Consider the following 13,112-nt stretch of genomic DNA (forward strand, 5'->3'; position numbering starts at 1 on the left):
TCGTTATTTGTGAAGTGCATACCAGTTATATGTAATCTAAACAGGATAGACCTTCGAATAAGTGACCTTAACTCCGTATTCACACAGAATAGGGGTGAAGTAAAATTTCCACAGATTCTAAGTCTATAACATCCTAATTACATATAGCCTTAGTTTATCCACTTAGCAACTATCAACTTAGTAATGAAGATCCCGTTTTAGTTCTCAAGTATAAAGTACTTATAGTAACACCAAATACTCCTATAGTATTTTAAATTTTAATGTTATGTTCTATTGTTCTCATTGTGGTAGGGTTGGTAAGATTTTAGCATTGTTGCAACCACACAATTAAACTTAGGCACATGCTAGTCAACCCTCGGATAATATACGTGATCAGGCTATATCTTCCCAGTTTTGACCATATGTCTCTAAGCCCACTTGTGTTGCCCAACAATCGTAATTCTTTTGTACTGTCCTAGTGACACTGATTTTAGTATGAATGCAACACGAATACTTACTTAAATATTTTATTATTTAAAGTATAAACTCTTGGTCAGAGTATTTTTAATCCCTTATGTATTTATAGTTAGTATATCTTTTATGGGTTGATATACTTAATTCACTATAAACAATGCTCTGATACCAATCTGTCACACCCCAAAACCAAGAACGGCGGAAACGTTCTGGGGCGGAGGATGTCATCTACAGTATCACAACAATGTAAAGTAGTAAACAAGCAACAACATCATCCATTTCATTAATAATAGAATTATTATACAAGTGTGTTCTGACAAATTTTGATAAACACTAAAGCATAAATCAAAATGAAAGATGAGTCTTGAACAAGCTCCATCTTCCTTTCTCCTTGCATCGGTACCTGTTTATGATGACCTGAGGATACAAGTAATTTTGAAAGCGAGTATCAGCTTTAAAGCTGGTGAGATCATAAGTATTTTAGTGTCTTGATTTGTATGACAGAATTTGTAAGTAAATGATTTGTAAGTATTGTAAATGTATATGAACTGTAAGTATGAAAATGTTTGTAAAACAATTGTAAACGTTTGAAAAACTCTAGAAATCCCTATGATTCCTACTATTATATAAGGGTGTCTTCTACCAAGACCTAACTGTTCTCAATGTAGTCTTCTACCAAGACTTAACTGTTCTAAATGCTCGTGTCATGTAAAAGTGTGTAATTTTCCCAAGTGTAACTATTATTAACAAAATATAGTTGTTACATTTATAGTTTAAGTGAAAAGATCACTAAATATGTGTACAGGGAAAATTAATGTAGTACTAAAACGTAGCGTTATAAGAACTACTGTTGTACTAATTACCTTAAACCGGATTTATATTAAGGCATCATGTGATTAATTGTACCATACTATTGAATGGTAACAACGACATAAGAATGGTCGTAATAACGGAATGACGTTTGGCACCCGCAGACCTGCAGGTCCGGCTGTAGCTAGCAGCAAGGTGTAGGATAGTCAATCCAGTATAGATCTATCCGCAAACTCACGCTCTCCCTTCAAGAGACTCTGGCTACAACTCGGGCCATGACATTTAATGCATGCTCCGATACACATCACAATAATTAACGTATTCATATATTTAATGTAATGAACTGTTCTAGCTATAATGTACGTGCTCTCTACCTAGCAAATATAGTAATGTAATCGTTCTAGTATCGTTGTATATGTTCTCTTTCTAGTATAGTTGTATATGTTCTCCTCTAGTAGTATATGTTCTTCCCTAGTATAGTTGTATATGTACTCATAGTAATGAAATGTTCTAGCTGTAATGTATGTGCTCTCTATCTAGCAAGTATAGACTTATGAATGAACTGACTCATTGTATGATATCGCGTTCTAGTAATAGTTCTAGTATCTTCCTAAACTACCCAAATGGTAGTCTACTAGTAATCTAACCGGTACGTATGGACATGGATGTATACCCTTGCTACCCAAGGGCATGGGATGAACTGGAAGGACCTTTTATGACTATATATGTACAAATGATATATAACTAATATTTAAACGATCTTCGGACAAGTACCCGATATCCCACCAGACCACATCTCTAGCGTGAAAAGGAAATAGGGTGGATAGCCTTCCTAAGTCTTTTAAACATTCTTATATAACTATACATATAGAGGCATGCAATTTATAATATAAAAGCATAAAATAAGAGTTGTAAAACCTTTGAACATAAATATTTTCTAAGAAAAGATCGACTTGATGTCGATCTATAAAATGGTTTCGAAGGCATGGGTTTGATAAAACAGTTTAGTATAAAGAACATTTGTTTGAAAGAAAATTGTAAATAAGTTTGAAATGTAATATACAGAATAAAATGTAAAGTGTAATAAGGAGTTTTTAAACACAGATAGTGTTTATGAAAAACATTTGAAGGAAACTGTTTGGTAAACGGTATGAACTCACCTGCAGTAAGTGACAGGAATTGAGCGGACTGTTATCGTAAGGAAGGATTGGACAAGTGCTTGGTGTCAAGTGAAGACTTTAGACACACACAATGATCCTAATTACATATGAATACATATGTATATAAATAATTAGTGATTAAAACACTAATTATACAAGTATAAACATTTAAACGCGAGGAAAACACCTTTAGTCAAGTGCTAGGAGGCTAATGGGTTGCAACAAAGGAGTGCAAGGCCTCTAATGGGAGTTTAAGGTCTAATGACCATATGTTTTGGAGTTTAAGGCCCAGGGGAGTAAACTCCTGGCCGTAAACTCTCCTTAGGGTCACTAAATGAAGCTTAGATTTACTACAACTCTAGTGGTGAATTGTTTCAAGGCTAAATCAAGTGTTTGGGCTTCCTATTAACTCCTTTAAGGAGTTTACGGCCCTGGGACCATATTCCCTTGGAGTTTACGGCCGTAAACTCCCTTGGGAGGGTGTTTATGGTGTTTTCAAGTCTCTAACATTTCAAGGTTATGATCTATGTTGGGTTCTAGGCATAAGGAAGGAGTTAGGGTGTCATTTGACCCCTTTATAGGGGTTTACGGCCCAAGAACTTGTCGTGGCCGTAAACTCCTTAATACTTGTGATTCATTATGTTTTCTAGGCTTTAAACACTTTAGGGTACATGTCTAAAATCAAGTCTAAGCCTTACGTGCCTTAAAAGCACCATTTTGAGCATGCTTTTTGGACTTTACAGCCTAAGATACTCTTGGGCCGTGAACTCCCAAACTTGGGTGATTCTTGCTTGATTTCATGTCCCTAATACACTCCTATACAAGTCCGAGGCAGTAGTATATCACGGGGGACAATCTAGGCTTGGTTTTGGGAGTTTACCGCCCAAGAACACCTTGGGGAGTAAACTCCTAAATCGAATGATTTAGCTATGTAATCTATGTTATGAACACATTTAAAGCTTTATAACACTACTAGAAAGAGTTACTCACAATTTGGGATAAAAACCCGAAGATCCATGAGAGAGAATATTGACTTTTCTCTAAATGGAATTCAACTAATGAACCAATTTGGTTTAGAATTCTATTTATAGTCCTGAGATATTTTTGGCAGAAAATATTTTTATTCCTGAAACGAATTCTAATGTCCTAGAGTATTGGAATAACAGTGTTGCACAAAACCCTAGTGCATCCACTCTCCTAATATCTCCTTAAGTGTAAAATCCTGAAAACTGCCAAACTTATACTCAAAATCTGAGTTTTCACTGTAATTGTTCGACTTCTATTGGCTTCAAATGGTTTGTTCAGAATGGAAATTTCGGGTTGTCATAGTGCTGGACAGCAGAGTTGATTCAGACCCATAGGAGGTTCATTGAGAAGATTTCCTGTTCGGAAACAAATGAATTGGGTTGAGACTATTGAGTTCACCAAGTGCCTATATCTTTTAGGGACATCGGTGAGAAACTCACCTAAGCCTCCAAGATTTCCAGTCATCCATCATGAAGGGTTGACACCCGGAGTCGGATTCGAAACTAAGGTGGAGTAGAAATTCAATATGTGCATACGAGGAGAGAACCCTAGGTAACTACCCGAAGGAAACCAACACCGATTCCAATCAAAGATACGAGGCAGACAGAGGGAGCCAGTACATGGAACCCGAGAAGTGTCTTTTCCTCGTGTTCGTCACGCTAATACGCCCATAAAATAATACAATTTAGTGAGTTAGTGGTTACACTACTCACGCTATGTGTTAGGTAAATCGTCGTTTCTCGTTGCCAATTACACGATTAGAGCGGATCCCCGCACCTCTATTGAGAGCATCTATCCATAAGTCTTCATAAGCCTTTCTTTCCACGGTTTCGTTCCGAACTGTTCTCAAATCTCTCCAGGTCGGAGAGTGAAACCTTCCCAGTATAAAAGGTAACTTAGTAGGAACGACTCACATCTTATGTCCTTTTCCGATACTCATACTCCTACCTTGAATACCAGGACTACATCATAGGGATGTAGGTCAACACTCAGACAACCAGGACCCGAGGCACGGGAAAAATTTATGCCTAATACAGTCAGGACAGATATGTCCAGGGTTAGCCATCGTCTCTCATTATCTTGTATTCCTTTCCATGTTGGAGAAACCATGCCACCAAAGAAGCGTAACCAGTCCACAAACAAGAAACCTACTCTCTTATTCGATGAATGCTACGTTCCAAGCTGCAGTCTCGGCAGCCGTAGCAGCTGTCATGGCTCACCTGAATGCTAACAATGTCAATTTTAGCAAGGGCCCTATCGGGATTCCCGATCCTAGCAATGCACAGCAGCAACCAACACCTTCATACCCAGCCACCCAAGAACCTCAACCGAATGGGTGTTGTACGCTGCGGTTAAACCTCGGCAGTTATGTAGTCGTGTCTGGGATCAATATAGCCTGGCCCACTATATTCATTCGAGACACGACCAACATGTGCTTGGGAGTGACTGTGGTATGCGGCGTGCCTAAAACTTACCCAATACCCAAACAACGAATTGTCGTCACAGCGAATCATGAAAATACTATGTGAGTATTTCTCGAGCCAAATCCGTTATAGAAATTCTCATCGCAGCGTTGTTCCTCAATCATTCCTTAGCGATAGTTTATTTGCTTTGATAACTCTTTCCTGCTTTATCGCTTAATAGAATTCTATATCTGTCATAATGAGATATCCCTTGTATCATATCTTTTGATTCAATTCAAAGGACTTACCATCCTCTCTTTCCTGATCTTTTTAGATCAAGATGCCTCCAAGAAAGAGACCTAGCTCAAAGAACAACAACAACCCTCCGCCACCACCTCCTCCCCAATTTGATCCCGTAATGTTCCAGGTAGTTGTTGTTGCCGCAGTGGCAGCCGCCATGTCTCAAATGAACCCCGGTGGTTCAGGAGGTGGTCCCCAGCCCCAAAACCAAGAAGGTAGCCAGGGACACTGGAAGGAGTGTTCCTATAAGGACTTTATTAACGCGAAACCCACATCTTTCGATGGCACTGGAGGTGTCATTGCCCTAACCCGATGGTTCGAGAAAATCGAATCTATTTTCGAAATCTGTGCCTGCTCTGAATCGGATAAGGTGAAGTTCGCTGCCTGCACGTTCACCGATAAAGCCCTGACTTGGTGGAACGGCCGAGTCAAATCCATAACCCTACCTGTAGCCAATGCCATGGGTTGGGAGGCCATGAAAGAACTTCTGCTTGCAGAGTACTTCCCTCTGGGCGAAATGCAGAAGCTAGAACACGAACTCTGGAACCTGAAGATGAAGGGTTCCGATATCGCCGCTTACACTTGAAGATTCGATGACTTGGCGCTACTAGTGGGTTTTGGCCATATGAACATTCCTATGTGCACATGCAAACCCTAATGCTTGGATCTAGGTTTCTCTAATTAAACATGCATTGGATCCAAGACTTCTAATGACTAATGGAGGATAAGAACAATAAAAAATCAAAGTTAGAAGCATACCTTGAAACACTTGTTTGATCTTCTAGTTCTTGGAGCTTTAGAGTCACAAATGTCACTCATCTAATGGCTTACAAACACCAACTAGCAAGAGGATGATTTGAGAGAGAGGAGAGGGATTAGAAATCGGTCAGGGTTTCTTTGCTTTTGCAGAGGTGCCGATTTCCCTTGCCCCAAGGGTCTATTTATACTTGTAAGGCTCCTAGGGTTTCACCCTTAAACCCTAGTTGGATAATCTTTCCTTAAAGCAATCCAAATCCTTTCCATGATAAGTCCTTGGACGATATGTGGCTTATCCCAAGCCCTAAAAATCGTCCAACCCTATCCAAGAAGGATTTACAGCCCAAAGTGTAACTATCAAACAATTGACAGTTTATACCCTCTTATTTAATTAATCTCTTTAAGTCACCAAATTAATTCTAATTAATTTATGACTTATATATTAATCAAATAACAATATTATTATTCCTTATATTATTCTCATAATATATTAATAATATTTATTCTCTCATAATAAATCATCCTGTCAAGTTGCTATGGTGAAGGTAACCCAAAAGGACCATGCACAATCGGGTCAAATACTTGCCTAATATAGTTGTAGCCTTAGACACTATTCCAACAGTCTCCCACATGGATAAGTCTAGTAACTATATGCACAAGTACAATTTGATTTGCAATCGTAGCTCTCAAAGACGCTGTCAAACTCTGATCTAATCAATCTTGTCCTTTAGATAAGGGATCGTACAGTCCTATGTTAGATATCATGCTGACAATTCTATGGAATAATTAGTCTAGCATTTTGGTTTCTCGATCTCCAATTCATTTGACATAGAACTTAATCGAACACATCAATTCAGTTCTGACCGGGCTCGGCACATAAGTCAAATCAAATCATCGAGGGGCCGAGATATCACTTTTATCCTCTTCGGATAAAAGTTACAAATAAAGTTCAACTTATATGCATTTACTTATTCATTAATCAACTATACACAACAATGCGTTTTATAACACCGAGTTACTAATGCGTTTTTGCATTATCACTGTACAACCAATTAATAAATAACAAAACATATATCTAGCTTTTAAGACCATATGATATTATTGTCTTCCGATCACCCTTTTATATCATATTCCATAAGTTGATTCCAGCAAGCACGGGTTCGTTCCAATGCTCAAAACCAGTTCATAAGCACTCATGAACGTTGCAGCAACCCTTTGCTATGTCTAATACCATTTAGACAATCTACACACCGATTCATGATAATCTTCATTCATATCTACCTCCAACATATGAAGGATTGTGGACAATTTGAATAATTCGATTATTCTTAATAAACTCAATTATTCTAGAAGTCAAAACATGCAAATATGAAACAATAGTTAAACAATTAACACAAGACAGTAACATTACTCATAAATAGTACTCCTTTATTTAATCATCAAATGTTAATTACATTTATCTATTACACGTTTCTACTACTATCTAACCTATTCTAATATCATCCTTCAGCTCAATACTCCTAGCATGCTGCAAGTGCTTAACCCTACTCAGCCCCTTCGTAAGCGGATCTGCTGGGTTATCTTCTGATGATATCCTCTTCACTACGAGTTGTCCTTCTTCTACACGATGTCTAATAAAGTGATATTTTATGTCGATATGTCGAGATCTTCCATGATCTCTCGGTTCCTTGGTCAAGGCAACCGCTCCTTCATTATCACAGAAAATTTCCATGGGCTCCTTTATGGCAGGTACAACTCCAAGATCACCGATGAAGTTCTTCAACCATATTGCCTCCTTCGACGCTTCGCTCGCTGCAATGTACTCTGATTCGCACGTTGAATCAGCTACGGTTTCCTGCTTGGAACTTTTCCAAGTTACTGCTCCTCCATTTAGGGTAAAGACCCAGCCCGACTGCGAACGGTAGTTGTCCCTGTCGGTCTGAAAGCTGGCATCACTATACCCTCGCACCTTCAAGTCATCACTTCCTCCTAGGACTAACAACCATTCCTTCGTCCTGCGAAGGTACTTAAGGATATTCTTAACTGCAACCCAATGAGCTCTGCCAGGATTCCCTTGATATCTACTAACCATGCTCAAGGCAAAGGCTACATCAGGGCGAGTACAAGTCATAACATACATGATTGAGCCAATTGCGGAAGTGTATGGTACTCTGCTCATTTCTGCTATTTCAGCTTCGGTACTCAGACTTTGAGTCTTACTCAACTTGGCATTACATTGTATCGGTAATTCTCCCTTCTTCGAGTTGTCCATACTAAAACGTTTTAGTACCTTCTCTAAGTAAGTGTTCTGACTAAGTCCTATTAGTCTCTTACTTCTTTCTCTTACTATCCTTATTCCCAAAATATAGGAAGCCTCTCCGAGGTCCTTCATAGCGAAGCACTTCCCGAGCCAGGACTTAATACCCGAAGGTCGAGTTATGAAGTAGTCAAAGGGATAGAATCATATGATGTAGCCTATTAGAGGCATAGTCTAGGGTCAACTTGAACACCTATGTAATAGTTTCAAGAAATAATAAAAACTTCGTTTTGTTATCTGGTGTGTTAAACTATTATATGATTTTCTTGTATAGTGACTTGGAAAACTGCGAGACAATACTTGGGACGAGTATGAGTAGGTGTGAATGGTAGTAGAGGCCTATACTACCGGAAGCACATGACTAATGCTTGGATCAGGGAAAGTCACAAGCTTGCCAAGAAGCTAGTAATTGATATTGTTTTATTCAAATATCTCGTTACCATCGTTTCGGTAACGACTAAGAGGATGATTCTTATTCTGACCCTAGTGGTCATATCGAATTGAGTCCAACTATGATAAGTATGTTATGTGGTTCAGAGAAACAAGTTTGATGTAGCATCTGAATTAAGCCAAAAGATTGAAATAAAAGATAATCAAAGCGATTGGTAGAGGCATCGCGATAGTTGCTTGTAGCTAGAAATGATACCTTTTAAGATGTGATTAGAACATGAATAAATGTATAGTCTGTTCTGGAAGACTCTAAGAGACATGAGTCTAAGCGTGGGAACATACGATGATAAGCCATTAGAATATGACACATCGGTCCATTTTAGTAATAAAATAACGTATCTTAAGTTTGTTATGAAAAAGAAGCAGTCTCTAATAAGGATCGAGATTGTGACCTGAAGGTCATAATTTGGAGTCTAACGTGAGATAGGGAGCAAGTGCAACATGGAGCACCGCCTGTAATCAGGAAGTCTTAGAGTTAGATATTCGTTCGAAGAAACATCAAAGTTACGGCTATTACTTAGGATGAAGAGATAATGTATGGATTCATCATGTGATCCCTGTTTCATTGATAATTCTGGGACGTAATCATCCTAAGGGGGAGATAATTGTAACGCCCGTAGATCTGGGCTAGTCAATTTAGAGATAATAGGGGTCAAAAATGACTTTTTGACAAAATATTTTTTAGAATAAATAATCTTAACCATGTTGTAGAACACATCTCAAGGGGTCCGTACATATAAATAACGTTGAAATCCGTGTTATAACGAAGAAGTTATGGTCCGTCGAAGTTTTACGGCAAAACCGACACGACACCGGGAGTCGTAAATAGTGAATTTACGATGGAGGACTTCTTAGCCTTAGAAATCTATACAAAATTTGTAGTATACATTAAACCGAGAACAAACTGATAGTCTATTATTTTATGGTTTGGGCTAGGCATTCTTTTGTATAGGTCTTGGTAGAATGATAGGGAGTGTTGTAGTAATTGTAACTTGGATGTGGGTGTGTGTTGCTGTTCATGTGTGTACGGCCGCACACAGTGTGTGCGGCTATACATGCGTGTGCGGCTGCACTCTTGTGTGCTGCTACAGGTGGTATAAATAGTTTAGTTTGTGTCAGTGTGTCAGAAGTGAGTAACGAATGAACAGTGATATATGTGTGCGTACTGTCAAGGTGTACCTGACATTTATGAGCAATAGATGTGCGCATGCGTGACAACCCGAAGTTCGTTCCGTCATTGTAACCCGTTCCGTCATTAAAATTTCATCGTTTCGAATTGTATCCGTTTCATTTCTAAATTAAGTCATTAATTTTGAGTTTGCTTTTATGACTTAATGGTTGTCCAAACACATTAGAAACTCAAGAAAACACCCCAATCTAATAGTTAGAAAAAATTTAGTTTCGACCATATTGGGTTACGACAACCTAATCGGGTGCGACCGAAAGCCTCGCTTAACGTCAGTATCGGGTAGAATTCCACCGTGTCCCAAACTTTAAGCATATATAAAGTTGATAGAGCCTCATTTGAAGCCTTTTCCACTCTCTCTCTCTCTCTACTCTCTCTCCTCAATTCAAGTTCTATGTTCTAAAATCATCAAATTCAAGCTCCAAATCTTCAAGGTAATAATCCTAGCTCATAGTATAACACCTTTAGCCTTCAATTTCGTGTTCAAATCATGGAATAGGACCATAAACATGTGTTTACGGCCCAGGAATATCCTTAGACCGTGAACACATGTAAATGGGGTTTTTGAGCAATAAAACCCTTCCAAACCACATTTGGAGCTTAGATATGACTTAGGGGCTTACCAAACTGGACTTAGAACACCTTGAACTCATCATTTAGAGTGTAAACATGAGTTTACGGCACAAGCACATGCTTGGACCGTAAACACCAATTCATGGGGAGTAAACTCATTTTTAAGTGTTAAGATGCCACTTAAAAACACCATAAGCCTTGGAATAAAGTCTAGAAGCAACCACAATCAAGTTAAGGGCCTTAAACATGCTAAAACCCCTCCCCTAGGAGTTCATGGCTATAAACCCCTCAAGGATGGGTTCATGGGCCGTAAACTCCTGCAAATGAGTCAATAGATGCCCTAAATTCATCCCAAGGCTTGTATAATGGCTTAGAAACTCTTGTAAATGACCTAGGACCACCAAAACATCAAAGGAAGGTGTGTGAGGGATCTTACGGCCGTAAACTCTTAGTTTACTGCCGTAAACTCCATTATATGGTCCATATGTTGGTTTAATCCATTCCTATACCCTAGATTTGATCCTAGCTAATTTTCCCAAGTGATATAAGACCATTTAGCACCATAAAACACCCCACCAAGATTTTACGGCCGTAAAATCTTGGGGAGTGGGTCTTTAGGGTTGTAAACTCTCTTGAGAGTTTACTCTTGAAGAGTAAACTCCATATCCAAGCCATATACGTCCGTAGATGCCACCCGGGTCACTCCAAACACTTATTTTGAAGTGTTTTCGCGTCTTGGAGTGTATAATTATATCTAATTAGTAGTTCAAAGTCTAATTAGATACAAATGTGTATCTTTTTATATTACATAGGAACCTCCCACGCGTTCAAGCCCCGAACTGACGTTTAGCATCCTAGCTGACACGTTCCTCGTCCGGTGAGTTCATACCCCTACGTTTTTTCATGTTTTCAGGGGGGAATACAAGCAAAAGTACAAGGAAATATTGTACTCAAACTTATGATTTCATTTAACCTATTTCATATTTTGTATGTTTTTAACACAGAAAACTGTATTAACCAATCGTTCAACTTGCAGAGTAAACCATCATGATTTTTGTGAAACTCGTATTAAAATGTTATATTTTATATTTCACAAATGAATTTCCATATGATTGTTGTAAAAAGCATGAATCTTAGAACTTTACAACTCCCCGTAGATACGAGAGTGCAGGAATAATAACATTAAACCTAGAACTTTACAACTCCCCGTAGATACGAGAGTGCAGGAATAATAACATTAAACTTAGAACTTTACAACTCCCCGTAGATACGAGAGTGCAGGAATAATAACATTAAACTTAGAACCTTACCACTCCCCCTAGATACGAGAGTGGTGGAATAGTAACATTAAACATAGAACTTTAGATAGGTCCTTGATAACACTCCCCCTAGTTACGAGAGTGAAGGACTAAATAAATAGAATTTCCCGTTTTATTATCTTTTAATCCATTAATCTTAAGATTGGAGACACGTCCTTGTAACACTCCCCCTATTTACGAGAGTGTAGAACTACCCCCGTAACCAGAATCTATTGGAGGGAGAACGTGACTTGAGTGTATAGATCTATACGGGATTAACAACCCCGCACCTGGCTGTTAGCTACAGTCGAACCGAAAGGTTCAAGGGTGACAAAAGTCATAAAAAGATACTAGCCCCTGTTTCGAGCCTTATCCAGTCTATAGTATGGTTATGGAACTCGCAATTTAGATTATGAATACTTTTATACTTACTTATTAGTTTTATATATGTGTTAAAACTAATGTACTTTTCAAGGATAAACAGGTTTTCAGGAAACATCACACGAACATATATAGTATGATAGACACTTGTATATTACTTTCAGAAACCGATAACCAACTAAACTTTACTTTTAGGAAAATAAGGGTTTTTCCTAGGATAAAAAATTGTACATAACCGGATCGTATAACAAACAGATAACTAAACTACACTTATAAGAAAATATGGGATTTTCTTGGATAACAAACTTTTTCGGAAAACCAAAGGAAACTTGTACATTTTTAGAAAAACAAACCTCTTATGAACTCACCAGCTTTATGCTGATTTTCAAACTACTTGTATTCTCAGGTCCACATTAGATAGGTATACCACGATCCTTTGGAGAAGATGGAGTACACAGAAGACACGTCTTTACTTTTGTTCATATGATATATATATATATATATATATATATATATATATATATATATATATATATATATAACACGTGTAACTCTTTGTTTTCAGGCAATGTAAATGAATCTATGTAATTTAAAGTTTTGTGTTTACTATGCTTACTATGTGCATTGGTTGCGATATTCATGACGTCGTCTGCCCCGGAACGTTTCTGCCTTTGGTTTTGGGGTGTGACAGATTGGTATCAGAGCCCTTGTTTATAGTGAACTAGTATACCAAACCTTACATGGTATAAGACTATAAACACTAAGGGGCCTAAGCGCTCTAAACTAAAAGTATACCTTAAAATATAAGTGTTTTCAAAAGTATACAAGTATACCTAACCGTCGAAATTCGTAACTACAAGTAGAAAAAAACATAAGTAAATGGGTGTTGTACGCTACGGTTAAACCTGGGCAGTTATGTAGTCGTGTTTGGGATCAATATAGCCTGGCCCACTATATTCATTCGAGACACGACCAACATGTGCTTGGGAGTGACTGTGG

This window comes from Lactuca sativa, chromosome 4 (genome assembly GCF_002870075.4).
Source record: "Lactuca sativa cultivar Salinas chromosome 4, Lsat_Salinas_v11, whole genome shotgun sequence".
NCBI classification, from domain to species: Eukaryota; Viridiplantae; Streptophyta; class Magnoliopsida; order Asterales; family Asteraceae; genus Lactuca; species Lactuca sativa.